A 15,297-nucleotide genomic window follows, 5' to 3' on the forward strand; every position below is an offset into this window, starting at 1 on the left:
TGATACTCCACGAGAAGCACTGAGTGTTTTTCTTCTTCAACCTTGGAAAAGAACCACCTCGACTGAATCACGAAAATCTACACTCATTTTATCTCCAGTCATTTGAAATGAATGTTTTTCTTCCCCAAATCACAAGGGTTTCACAATCTGCGCGGAGTATAACACTCCCTCCTTCGAGTCTCTCTTCAGACGGTCTGAATCTGGAATCAGCAGACACACTCATCTCCGCCGAGACATCACTCATGTTATCAGCATTTGTTGCTAAAAGAAAGAATTACTGCAGTTCTGAAAAGAACTTAATGTTCATGACTTTCCTCTGAATATATCATCTGAGCATCAAGGCATGAAAGTTTCATCAAATACATCTCAATGACACAATTATGCTTAAGAACACAAGCGAAACACTGATTTTTTTTAAAGCGTAAAATCTTATTTTTTTCATTATTTGTTCCCAAAACTCAGGAGTGTACAGACGGCTTAATTGAAGAGACTCCCACTGCATCATTGTTTGCACATTATCCAACATTTCAAACAATTAAGTGTATATGAACAAAGAATGGATTATGACAATAGGATGATGATAATCATGGATAATGAGGTATTGATTAGACTGGCACTTACCCAGAGATAAATCAGGAGGATTATGTTGGTTGCATATCAGGATATTGATACTGAATGTGCCAATAATAAAACAAATGTCCTCTGGGTTGAGATTGGATTTCTCATATTGTTTATTTGATGAAGTGGGTATGGAAATATCCAGCAATTCCTACAGGGTTTGTGTCCATCCTAGGCCTAAATATCATATCATGGTATTTGTTTTGCCCTTTGCAGTACCAGTATTTTATCACACTATTACAAAATTAAAGAGATAATGCTTTTAAAGTCATGTCTAAGTATAAGATGATTCTTCTTAACTGAACCTGTAGTTTTCAGTTTGAATCCTGGTTTCCTGAGGTTTGTCAGTCTGCTTCTAAAAACAACACCTTTCCTGATGTTGGCCTTCACAATACAAGCAATCAGGGAAACCCACAAGTAAGGACGTTTATTCTGAAGGATTTGTCTTAGTGCCATGTTAATCCTTGATTTAACTTAGCATTAGCAATGGTTCCAGTGAGTTTAGACTACTACAGAGCCCACAGCCACTTGTCAGGCCAGGTATGCCAGTTCAGTACTTTGCCGGATCAACTTTGGCTCTGTACTGCTCTGGCCTCCTGATGGCCATGGTCCAGGCCCATGTCCCATTTCTCCAGGTATCCTCCCAGCTGTCACCACGATGACAGCGTCTGGACCAGGTCCTCGGCATATCAGGCAGCTGACCCTTCCCATCCTCAATCTCCTGAGCATGTCAGCAGTAGACACACAGTCTTGCCAATGATACCCAAAGGAGCCATAAAGAAGTCGTCACAAAGGAGTCCAGTCGACGCCTCTGGCAATCAGTCAATGTCCAGGCCCCACAAGGGTATTGTAGGACCAGAAGGACCAAGAAATGAAAGACTATGACTTTCATCTGCATGCTCAGATACCAGGAAAGCCGCTATACCTTACTCAGCGAACCCACTGCAGCAAATGACTTTACATCATCATGGACTAAAATCAAAAGAGTCACAGTTGTTTAAACCCTTGTAATACAAGCCACTGCAGTGCAGGGCTGTAGACAAACCATCTTGGCCATCAGTAGAGCCCAGGCCTCACAGGGGTATAGTAAAACAGGGTGGACCAAGGACTTGAAGACGACTTTGTTTGCATGCTCAGAAACTGTGAGTACCACACTGCCTTGCCATGCAAGCCCATTACCTGATGTGTAAATCCAAGTGTGGAGTTATTCTCAGTTGCAGTTAGCAGATCAATAGATGGATTAGAAAGCCAAGGTAGGTGAACTTCTCCAAAACATCTATGCTATCACCATTCACAGACACAGATTCTATGGCAGAATCCAAGGCAACCTTAAACGCTTGGATAATTGTTTTGACCCAAGAAATGTTCATTCCCAGCCTCCTCACTCATCAAGTTAGCAAAGTCCAGATCAGTGATCAGGAGGCGGTATCAGGATGAGCTGTATGTAATGAGAATGCAGACACCACCAATGGTCTGGTTTAGACTTTTCAGATTTTGGCATTGTAAATAGAGTCCCAAATTCCATACAGGGTCCAAAGTGACCCAAACTTAGTCTGAAGTATTACCCCCCCACCCCAAGTGAAGTCTGTTGGTTCACACAGAACCAACAGACTTCTAAGACCAAAGACTTTGTTTGGTCTAAATGTCTGAATAGAGATCAGTCCTTGAAACAACTGCACTCAGTTGGAACAATGAGGGATTAGTGGAGGAAGAGGGGAAGCAGTTAACAGAGAGACAGTATGCTTTGGTTTGAGAGAAGTGTTGAAGTGTGATATCGACTCTCAACAACGATGAGATTAGCTCATTATACTTGAGCAAAATTTGTACCCATAATACAACGTTGCACCAACACCTACGATAGACACACAAAACAAGAAAAAAATGCAGAACACAGCCTCACGGAAACACACTACCTCATCAGCCTTAAATTAATGAGGGTGGTCCAGACACTTTTGGTAATGAGACAATTAACTCCTCATCTTGTGTTTCATCCAGTGGCTCTTGAACAACAGAGAAGCGAGCCAACAGGACTCACAGCGGAGGTGGGGGGTGATGGGAAGGTGAGGGGAGGGGGAGGCTAAAACAGGTAAACAATGTAATTCAAAGAACGTCAGAGGCGAGGACACGACAGGGAGCCGAGGGAACAGAAAAAGGAGGCGAACAGGTCAGAGGTCGGAGTGGAGAAGTAGCGTGGAACGTGAGACAGAGGCAGAAATAAGAAAGTGATTGAGAAGACGGGAAAAAAAGAGGAGAAGGAGAAGGCGTCAGAGCTGAAGCAATTACCCACCCTACCGTGTTCCTGTCCTTTCGGTTCCCTGCGGCTCTCATGGGAGAGAGGAAAAAGGTGTGAGAGTGCTGCTGGCTGTCAGCAGAGTGGACCCACATCTTTCCTCACCTCGGCATTAAGAGGAGGGTCCCTGGGTGGGCGGCAGGAGCCTTATAGTGTACAACGGGTCTATACGGTAGAGTAAACATCTGACATCACAGCCAGAAAACAAACAACAGCTGCACGTGGGAACAATCTGAATCTTGAACAAGATAACTTAAACCAGCGCCATAAAAAGAGGCACATGACTGACAACAGGCTCTAATGAAGGTCAGTGTAATGACATACTGTAGATTCAGGCAGAAGGCCTAGTGACTAAAAAGTCCTGTCAGTGGGCATGAAACCAAACAATTCAACAGGATTATTTGTCTCTAGTAGTCTATTTCACCTTTTCGATATTTAATGTGGGACTGAGCTCAACACAATCTCATATCAGATTCTGTTGAGAAGGACAGAAAAATGATAAAAACCTTTGTCAGCAGTGATTCACTAATAACATGTCTAAAGCCTACCGTGTGAGCTTTAAATGTTACTAGGTGGAAGGCTGCATAATGTAGGTTTTTTAAACTGCTGTCTTTGACAAGGTCATGTAAAAGTGAGAGAAACTGTGTTAGGATGTATACAGCATGTATGCATCCATTATAAGGCTGTGCAATAATCTATTTGCAATCGCTGTCAGCCAGTACAATTACAAGATCGCATAAGAGGCTGCAGTTATTTCTGTATTAATAGTGCGGCTATTGTATTCTATAAAAGTACCCATGTTTTTCTTTAAAAAGAAGGAATTTTCATGTTTTTGGAGAATATAAAGTTATTCTGAAAGCAGTGCTTTATATTTGTATGTTTTGAGATGAGAAATACACACTTCAAAACTATCATTATTCTCCTTGATTATCAAATGAGTAGACTCATGATACCATTAATGTATAACATCCTAATGCAAATAACAGTAAATCCAGTGTGATTGCAATCACTCTTTATAACAAAATCATGCAGCACAAACTCAAAAATGTATATATGGTGGATGGATGGACAGACAGATAGAAGGATGCAGGAAAGGATTCATATATGAACTAATTTATAGATGTAAGTAAAGAGAGATGGTTGATTGATTGATTGGATGGATGGATGGATGGATGGATGGATGGATGGATGGACTGATGGATGGATTGATGGATGGATGGATGGATGGATGGATGGATGGATGGACTGATGGATGGATTGATGGATGGATGGATGGATGGATGGATGGATGCATGGACTGATGGAAGGATGGGTGCTTGTATGGATGGACGGACAGAGGAATGGAACTATGGATAAATGAAAGGACAGAAGGACACTTTATCAGACAATCGGATGGATGGATGGATGGATGGATGGATGGACGGATGGACACTTGGATTGATGGAACCATGGGTGATTTGACTGATAGAAGAAAGAAGGGGTGGTTTGTTGGATTCATGGAAGAGTGGTTGAATGGACAGATAGATGGACAAATGATGGATGGGTGAATATTCGATTAAATGTTTGGATGGATGGATGGATGGATGGACAGGGTAATGTTTGTATTGGTGGGTGTGTGAGAGTTTATATGAATGTATCAATAAAATATAAAAAACAAGGTTACAGTCTCCTAAAGCTATTTCTATGAATATCTACAGATCCTCACCTGATGTGCCATCCTGCCTCCCTCCTGAAATGTGATATGAGCTGTGTACCATCTGCTATTGACTGAGAGAATGCAGTATGAGCCTCATCTATTGTTGTGTAAAATATCAGGTATGTTTTCACATTCTTATTAACCAGTTGGGAAAATTCTTCCCCAGGGCATCTCTAAAAACCCACAAAGTTTGATGGACTCCACACTTTGAGTCTTTCCACCTATATGCATTATGTTTCTTGTTTAAAATAGAAGCTTAAGCTGGTCTGGTCCCTGTCAGATTCTCGTCTGCCATCACTTATTCAGACTCTTATGGTGTCCTTCACTGAGTGGGAAATAAACATCCTTTTACATCAGAGCTGCTGGCAGCACACCACCTCCCCGCTGTGCACCTACGCACTACAGCATCTTTACATGACAGGTTCCTTTTGTAAGTCCAAATGGCGCTTTATGGACAGCCCCATTTCCCATGTAATCGTGTCTCAATAAGTAACCCTGCTTCACTACAGCTCAAATCAATGCTCTTGCTCCTTACGTGGCATAGGAGAAAATCAATGTGCCCTTTTGTCAGACTTATTCGTGAGCTGCTGCTCTGTGGTGCAAAATGCAGATGCTTGAGGATGGAGATGTATGAAGGAGGTGTTGCTGCGTCAGGAAGACTGAGGAGGAGAATGGAGGGGGGGATTATTATGACGTAGTATCGATCCAGGTTGGCAAACAAGCCCAGGATGCAGGGAGCTGCAGGGGAGCGGAAGCTTGATTGATCTGGTACCAGACAAAGTGGAGGATTATGGATGTTTGCATGGAGAAAAGAATGGATAGGGGAGAGCTTGGGTGGTTAGACAGGCAGAGTGGGAGATAAAGACGGATTGGACAGATAAATCTGGAAGCCAGCAGCTGAAACTGTGAATGTGCTCACACGAAATGAGAAAAAAATAAAGTCCTGCACATGCTGCAGAATTTACAGCATGAAAATGTCAATCTTAATACTTCGGATGTGATTTAATACTAAACCGACTCTCCAAATGGCATTATATAACACACAGCAATTAGCACGAGACAGGAAGCTTAGAGGAGAGCCTGGTCATAATCTGGCCAATGTGAGGACAGAGAGCATTACTAGGCCTGGATGCTTAATCCCTCATATTCATACCAGCTATAGGGACAAGTTCAAAAATACTCATAAAGCCATATATGGGTCAGAAGCTCTCACAGAGATGGAAATAAGCAAAGGCATAAACAGCTTGTATTTGCTGTTAATTCTGCCTCGTGTCCGTCTGCTCTCTCTGGCACTCGGTGCATCCTGCTGGAGGAGACCATTGATAGTGGAGAACCACAGATGGGGGGAATGATGTTGACCAGATTGCGTCTCCGCTGCTTCGAAAAAGACAAATCCAGCGTCCTGAGGGGGATTACCGACGTCTTGTAGGAAATTGGCCTAATCCAAGACAAATCCAGCGGGATATTTTCCTGGCAATTCATTGCTTGTAGAGGACTGCGCTTTTTAACCACACGCAGGCCCGTTTGACGGATCTTTTGTTCTCACGCGTCACCGGCTGCGGCCTTGTGTCATCACTCAGGCGAACGTTATTAGCCAGCCGGGACTCCACTTGATTACACGAGAGCAGCATTACAGATGCAAGATAAGTAATCCTTCGCAGATTAATGACAAAATGTTTCAAATGTGCATTCGGTTGGATGAATTCTAACAATTTTTGAAGCAATATTTATCATCTAAACACATTATTTCTTCAACTAATAGAATAAAAGTTATTATTTAAGTTGATGATTAACTGTTACTCCAACCAACTGGTCTTATTCCAAAAGTAGTCTATCTTGATATGCAGCTGTGAAAAATACTATGACTCCAATTCCAAAAAAGTTTGGGCCCTGTATAATTTGCAAGTAAATCCAGAATGCAATAATTTGCAGATCCTATCAACCCATAGTTTATTCACAATTGAACATTAACAACATATCTGATGATGAAACTGAGACATGTTGCCATTTCCTGAAAAAAAAAATAGCTCATTTGAATTTGATGAAAGCAACACATCTCAAAAAAGTAGGGACGGGCAACAAAAAGCTGCAAAAGTCAGTGGTACTCATGAAAATCAGGCAGAGGAGCAGTTTGCAACTAATTAGGTTACATGACTAGGTATAAAAGGAGCATGTTAGAGAGGCAGAGCCTCTCAGAAGTAAAGACGGAATGGTTCAACATTCTGCCCAAAACTATGTCAAAAAATTGTGACATTATTTAAGAAAAATGTTCCTCAATGTAAAATTGTAAAGACTTTCAACATCCCACCATCGACAGTATATTACGTCAAAAGATTATGAGAGTTCTGAGAAATCTCTGTGCACAAGGGACAAGGGCAAAGGTCAATAATGGATGCTTGTGATCCCTCAGGTGGTACTGCATTGAGCACAGGTGTGATTATGTACCAGAAATCATTGCATGGGTTAAGGAGCACTTCCAGAACTCACTTAGTGTCAATACAGTTTGTTGTGCCATTCACAAATGCAAATTTAGACTGTGTCATTCAAAGAAGAAGCCAAATGTGAACACAATCCAGAAATGCCACTGTTTTAAAGCTTATTTAAAACAGACTGAGGCAAGATGGAAAACTGTCCAGCCACCCGGCTTGCTATCAGTGCAAAGTTTGAAAGCCTGCATCTCTGATGGTATAGGATTACATTAGTCCCTATGGCATGGGAAGCTTACACATCTGAAAAGGAACTATCAATGCTGAAAAGTATAAAGAGGTTTCAGAGCAACACGTGCTCCCATCCAGACAACGTCTCTTTAAGGGAAGGCCTCTACTATACCAGCAAGACGATGCTAAACCACATACATCCCAACAGCATGGCTTCACAGTAGAAGCCATGCTGAACTTGCCTTCCTGCAGTCCATACCTGTCACTCACCAATCAAAAAAAAACATTTGGAGCACCATAAAATGAAACCCAGTTAAAGAAGATCCAAGGCTGTTGGTTAGCAAGAATATTACATTAGAGAAGACTGGGACAACATTCCTCTCCCACAACTCCAGCAACTGGTCTCCTCTTTTCCAAGACATTTACAGACTGTTGCCAATAGAAGAAGGGATGCTGCACAATGGTAAACATGAGCCTGTCCCTACTTTTTTGAGATGTGTTGCTGCCAACAAATTCAAATTATGGTAGTATTTTTCATTATATTGTAAAATGTCTCAGTTTTAAAATCTGATATGTTCTTTTATGTTCTATTGTGAATAAATATGGATGTATGAGATTTGAAGATCATTGCATTGTTTTTTATTTAAACTTTACACAGCGCCCCAACTTTTTTGGACTTGAGGTTGTAGCATTTTTAGCCCTTTCTAAATAGATACAGACTAAAAAATCTTTACAGCAACTATGCACCCTTTATAAATGGATCTGTGGATGCAAAGAAACACCTTCAGGGTAACAGGTTGCTGGTGTTAACATCTACTGCCATGGCAACCTTTGCCAGCAACACTCTGCATCTGCCTCCCTCCCCTCATCCCTTATCCTTCCAGAGCTGCACCCCCCTCCCTCCTCCTCCTCCTCCTCCTCCTCCTCCCTCTAAATTGGAATCAACAGGCGAACATCCAGTCAAGCATTGTTTTTGTTACAGCACTCCTTGTAAGATCCTCCCCCACCCTCCTTGGCCTCCTCACCTCTTTCTTTCCCCCCTCTCCCCATGGGGGTCTCCGGTCGCCTGCTGCCAATTAGCCTTCGGCTTACGACCCAACCGTAAAAACCAAGCGCTTCCTCCCCTCCGAAAGCTCTTATATAAAGGGATCAGGAGTGGGACATATGCCCCCATGTCTCCTGACGCTGTTGCAGACCCTACACCCCCGCAGCCTCAGCTGGTGGATGACATATGAAGTGGAAATAAGATACAAGAACGGGGGAAAAGAGACGGGCTGGCAAAACAAAGAATAAACAAAAGTCAAGATGCCTGGCTGAAAGCATCATAGTGTTGATGAAACCAGGCTATAACTTGCTAGCCTACCGGTGTCAGCTTTCCTCCTTGAAAATGTGAAAATACAGGTGAGGCGATGAGGTAACAGTGAAAAACAGTCACTGAAATAAACACAAGTTAACTCTTTCAGATAAGATCTATGTATGCAATATAACAAAATGACATTTGTGGAAGCAGCCCAGCAAGATAAAAAAGATAATATACTGTATTAAACTTAGAAAGATATAGAAATACATCATAAAAACATTATAAAAGAGAGTATATATAGTATAGCATGTATAAAAGATAAATGAATGGTAATTACTGCAAACTGTGGCTGTGTTGCAGAAGGTTGGAGCTGCAATAGAGCTAAATATTGAGAGCAAAAGTCAAGGGATGAGGATTATGAAAAAAGCTGCAACACTGATTAAAAAAAGACCAAAAAAAAAAAAAAAACTAAGCACTAAAATGTATGGTGGTGCTACTTGTCTGTTTGTAGCTACTGACATTTTGAGCTGTTTATTGGACAAAAGAAGTCCCGCCTCCATCCATCCATCTTCTTCCGCTTATCTGGGGCCAGGTATCGGTGGCATCAGGCAAAGTAAGTCAACCCAGATCTCTCTCTCTCCCCAGCAATGCTTTCTACTTCTTCCTGAGGGATTCCGGGCAGCTTCCAGGCCAGATTGGATCTATAATCCCAGCAAGTTCTGGGTCTTCCCCGCTGGATGTGCCTGGGAGGCCTACAACGGGAGGCATCAGATGCCCCATCCACCTCAACTGGCTTCTTTTGTTGTAAGGGAGCAGCGACATCCCTCCAGATGTCAAACTTCTTCAACCTATCTCTAAGGCTGAGCCCAGCCATCCTCCTAAGGAATCTAATTTCGACCGCTTGTATTTGCAATCTCATTCTTTCTGTCATTACCCAGAGTTCATAGCTATAGAGGCTTTAAACACAGATAGTCTGGTCAAAAGTTTTGTGTTCCAGCTCAGTTCCCTCTTCACCACAATTGTACGGTACGGCGCCTGCAGCACTGCTGATGCTGCACCAATCCGCCTGTCAATCTCACGGTCCAATCAACCCTCACTTGTGGGCAAGACCTCGAGATACATGACCTGTCCTTCACTTGGGGCAGAGACTCACTCAGTCCACCATTTTCTGCCAGAGAACCACGGCCTCAGACTTGGAGTTGCTTATTTTCATACCAGCCGCTTTGCACTCAGCTTCAAGCCGTCCCAGCGCCTGCTAGAGGTCCTCAGTCGAGGAAGCCAACAGAATCACATCATCTGCAAACAGCAGAGATGAAATTATGAGTTTCCCGACATGGAAATGCTCCTCCCCCCGACTGCAACTTGAGATCCTGTCCATGAAAATTACAAACAGGATTGGAGACAAGGGGCAGCCCTGGGGGAGGCCAACACGCACCAGGAACATGTCCACAAAACACTTGTAGACTCAATAAGCAAATTCCCATGCCCTCTTAAGAAGCCCTTCAAGAGTAGAGGAGGCCATCTTATCTGAAAAAACGTAGAGAGCTCCAAAATAAATCTTAATAAGCACTGAAAGTCTGGTTTGTATTGGTTTAAGCATTCATATCCATCAAAGGTCCAACCTGAATCCAATTATTGTATCCACATTTTTCGAGTGATTGTGCATTCCCGGATATTGTTCATGTGCTGCTGAATTATAATGCAGCCCACATGGGTCTCTCCACGGATCAATACTTAGCAGGATTGAGAGGTTTCATCTTTAGGATTTACGACATCTCTTCCCCGGTGAACAAGATCGAGGAGAGTGGGGGACCAAAGGTGTTTGGATGGAAGGATCTGTGCATAAATAACATTAGCTGTGGAGGATTGTTGACATACAAACACTCTGATCCTTCTCACAGAGGTATCAGCAGACTTTGAATCTCACCTGCACTCTCCTTGCAGAGATGTGGTTAAATCTCCTTTGCATTATCCCTGTGTATGTCACCTGTGTTACTTTGAATTTACCGTCCTTCCTGCTGCTCTCTGTGATTTTGTACCACAGAGAGACCAGGGTTCTTATCATCTCAGCGTTTTCCCAAATCCAGGTCATTCCCACTTTACCGTATCATTCCCTCGTTTAACATCTCAGCCACTTTTTCCTCTTCTTCCCCTCCCCTTCCTAAAGACACTGCTGTCCTCCTCCATTACTTCCAATCGCACCACTGCACCCCCAACTGCAATCTCTGCTTGCGTGCCAGGCTTTACCCAACAGCAAGTCCCCATTGCAGTAATAAAAGCTGCCTCTGAGCCAAATTGCATGCTGGGGATTGAGAAGCCAGCAGTGATTGCACATTGGATTGCCACATGTGACCCACTACAGAGGTTGGAGACTCAACATTGACGTCGTGGAGATGGCAAACTGATATACTAAGTCATTGTCAGGAAACAGGAAGGGCAATCTTGTTGATGAATCCCCTCTTAATGGGCCAACACGGCATAGATGACGAATAAAACAACACTTACTCTGGTTCTAAAGGGCTTAAAGAGAAAACGTTTTTAATTTTCCAGCCTTGACCCTCTAAATTTCAATCAAAATGCCCTGGTAGGGATGTGCATGATTAGCTGGTTAAATGATCTGCACCCTCCCTAGTCTGCACCAAATTCGGCAAAACTAATAATCAATATTTCATAACAATACAGTCCTACAAGTCAACTTCTTTGTCTAAACTGTAATGCAGCTGCTCGCCACCAGTGGCCACTGTAGCTTCAATTATGCTGCCATAAGGATCTTTAATTCGATGCAAATAACTGCAAATGGGTAGCACTCGTAGCATCTCTTAGGTGTGGCATGCATTGTTTGGTGGTAGCAATGTGAAACCACATTCAACTCAAGCACAATTCAAGATGTCAACCCTGCAAAGAGGATCCTATACCAGCAGTGCTAACACTTCATTTCACAACATTTCACTGTTTTTCCCCAGACACAGTTATCTGCATTAGCCAATATCAGTGCTTTGGACTAAAGCGGGGTACACACTTAGAGATTACCGGGTTGTTTTTGTCCCGATTTCCCCCTTCCCGACCAAAGATGGCGAATGCTGATTATCCTGTGGTCTGAGGTGTTAAGAGTGAATTTGTCCTGATAATCGGCTTCGAAAATGGTCAGGGCCAACAATTGTAAATATTAAACTTGTCCAATATTTACGACCAAAAATCTTCGTGTGTGGGGAAAGCCGATTACTCCCGAGTCATGACTCCGTTAATTGTGACGTGGAACGGAATGTAGTCAATCAAGAAGCGAGCTGACTGAGGAAGAAGGAAGCAGGCGTAAATAAAAACAAAGCAGGGCTGACCTGCTGTTTGGTGGACTTCTGCAATGGAGGAGTTCGCGCTGTCTCCAGAATTTTCTCCACAGTCTTCTCTTTGTTTTAGTTCGGGATTTTTTCCGTTGAAAAAAGTCCCAAGAACACCATCATTCCCTCTTCTTGTATGTTCTCTTCCATGTTGAATGCTGTGTTTTCCGGTTGTAGCTATGTTTCTTCTTCGTCGTTTTCGTTAGATCACGTGTCATCACGCGAGATTTCAGGCTTGGAGGATTCTAGATGGGTGGTGGGACAGAATCATGGTGTGTGTGGTGTGTTGTGTTGAGATTATTGGAGCACACCACACACAGCATGATCAAAACTGTTCAATACCTGATTTTTTATCTTCACGTGTGGGGTCTCTAACAGATAAAAAAATCTCTTAAGATTAAGAAAATCCTAATGTGTGTACCCCACTGAACATGTGCCATGTACAAATAATGTTAGTATAAACAGACATCAACAGCTAGTGTTTATGCATTGTTTCAATCGATTTAATGCTGCCATCTAGCACACACAACTCACTTGACCAAACAGGTTGCACTGTTGGACTCTGATCTGTTTTTATGGTCAAACACAAGAGAAAATATTGTAGGAGTCTGACACCAAAAGAAGTAGTGAATGGCCAACAGCACACGCCCTTGGCCAGAGCAAGCCACAGTGTGCACTGTGGACTCAAAGTATGTGGAAATTGAGGGTCAGAAGACCCTTTTATTTGTCCTCAAACTGCTTTAATGTTCTGTTCATCAGTTTTCTCAACTTCTAATTCAAATAAAGTCACACTTAAAAGGTAGAATGGGAAAATACTAATGGGTAAAACGTTGTTAGCTTCGCATTTGTTCTCCTTAAACAGAAGTTACAGCCATAATAAACACATTTCAAAAGAATTGATGAAATGGGATGCTTTAATGTTGCAAAATTTTTTAAGTAATGAGCAGATTGTTGGGGCGCTCTTAAATTTTGCTGACAGACTGGAGCAATTACAGCTTGACTCGTTTTTAATACCTGAATTTAGCCAGCATCAATGTTAACTCCAATATTGGTGCTGATTTCAAAACCACAATACCACTTGAATTGAACAGTCTTGTGCAAAAACACTGTAATGAGGCCTTGAGCAGGAGGAAGCGGAGTATTCTTGATTACATAAAAGCTGTAAACACAGCTGCCATGCCTTCAAATCCACAGATCGTTGACTTTAGCTTTAGATTCTTCCGTTCCTTTATGGTTTCCAAACATCCCACTGGATGCTCCTACCGTGGTCAAGGTCACCTGTTCCGCGGCGTTGAACACTCCTGCGTAAACCCCCGAGGGTCCGGCAACCTGCTGCATTCCCGTCTGAGTGGGACTGTTTAGAGGAATGGGTGGAGGTGTTGCAGGCAGCATGGCGGAGGCTAATTCAGGAGAAAAAAACAGCTGAGAGTTGTGCAGAAGAGCGTGGGGTCACCATAGGTTAAGATAAGCGAGCCCGTGCCGCAGGCTGAGGATTTCAAGGTTACGGTTTTATCTCATTTCACTGGTTCTGCTTGAGAGAGGCGAGGAAAAATGAGTTTCATCTCCAAGAGAATCTCTCCTTGGTGTTTTTTGTTTTGATTACACTGAGTGAAATCTGAGCACAGATGCCAGTACAAACAGAGGATAAGATTACGGCAGTAAAGTACTGAAACCTATTTCCCTTTGTTTATCTAGCACAATCACTTTTAAAGCATCAATAAAACCTCATATAGCTCCTCTACTGGCACTGTAAAGCACATTTCCCCCTCAGAACAAGTCAGGTAAGAGAAATTGAAAGAAAACAGGCACCTTGTGGTGCTTTAATCGATATGCTCTGAGCATAATGTCTGGGAAGCAATTTAGCTCCCTGAGGTTCAGACTGTCTGGCCAGAGGTGTCCGCTGTTTTGCAGTATCTTTATTTAAGATCATCAATTTTCTGTTTTCAGCATCCAAATGAGTTCTGACTCATTACAGGAAAGTTGAAAAGAACTGAAAATCAATTCTGCCTTCATTCTAAAAAACATTTAAAACACCGGCAAAATAAGCAGACCTCTCAGATCATGTTCTCCTTCATTACTTTCGTTTCACTAATGGATGTATCACCCATCAACACTCTGAATTAATTTACATTATCACCACATTGTAAATAAACTCTCCCTCAAAGTCAAGGTTAAACAGAGTTGAGGTGTGTTTACACTGCGCCACATTAGTGTGCATTAGAACAAATCAGCAGAAACACAAAGTAACCTCTCCTCCCTCTTTAATGTGATGCTGCTGCACATTACTCACATAACTCAAGCTGGAATATTTAACTCTGTGTGTCATGTTTTCCACCAAGGGGCACTTAAACAATAACAAAGGATGAGTAGAGACATGCTGCTCTGCTCAGACTGTGTTTATGGGAATTTTTGACCATTCTTCCAGAAGCGCATTTGTGAGGTCACACACTGATGTTGGATGAGACGGCCTGGCTCTCAGTCTCCGCTCTAATTCACCCTAAAGGTGCTCTATCGGGTTGAGGTCAGGACTCTGTGCAGGTCAGTCAAGTTCATCCACACTAAACTCTCTCATCCATGTCTTTATGGATCTTGCTTTGTGCACTGGTGCACAGTCATGTTGGAACAGGAAGGGGCCATCCCCAAACTGTTCCCACAAAGTTGGGAGCATGGAATGGTCCAAAATCTCTTGGTGTGCTGAAGCATTCAGAGTTCCTTTCACTGTAACTAAGGGGCCAAGCCCAGCTCCTGAAAAACAACCCCACACCATAATCCCCCTCCACCAAACTTTACACTTGGCACAATGCAGTCAGAAAAGTACTGTTATCCTAGCAACTGCCAAACCCAGTGTCCCCACTGCTCCAGAGTCCAGTGGCAACGTGCTTTACACCACTGCATCCGACGATTTGCATTGCACTTGGTGATGTACAGTATGGCTTGGATGCAGCTGCTGGGCCATGGAAACCCATTCCATGAAGCTCTCTACGCACTGTTCTTGAGCTAATCTGAAGGCCATGTGAAGTTTGGAGGTCTGTAGTGATTGACTCTGAAGACAGTTGGTAACCTCTGCGCACAGCATCCGCTGACCCTGCTCCGTCACTTTACGTGGCCTACCACTTCGTGGCTGAGTTGCTGTCGTTCCCATTCGCTTCCACTTTGTTATAAAACCACTGACAGTTGACTTTGTAATATTTAGGAGCGAGGAAATTTCACAACTGGACTTATTGCACAGGTGGCATCCTATCACAGTAACACACTGGAATTCACTGAGCTCCTGAGAGCGACCCATTCTTTCACAAATGTTTGCAGAAACAGTCTGGATGCCAAGGTACTTGATTTTATACACCTGTGGCCATGGAAGTGATCAGAACACTTGATTTCAAATGTAGCGGGGCTCTTCTATT

At 42.9% G+C, this 15,297-nt stretch overlaps 1 protein-coding gene across 1 annotated transcript in view; it reads right to left on the bottom strand.

Moving 5' to 3' along the window:
• Positions 1 to 15,297, bottom strand: part of magi3a (membrane associated guanylate kinase, WW and PDZ domain containing 3a) — a 237,816-nt gene that overhangs the window by 180,820 nt on the left and 41,699 nt on the right. The window lies entirely within an intron of this gene.

This window comes from Cheilinus undulatus, linkage group 11 (assembly GCF_018320785.1).
Source record: "Cheilinus undulatus linkage group 11, ASM1832078v1, whole genome shotgun sequence".
Taxonomy (NCBI): Eukaryota; Metazoa; Chordata; class Actinopteri; order Labriformes; family Labridae; genus Cheilinus; species Cheilinus undulatus.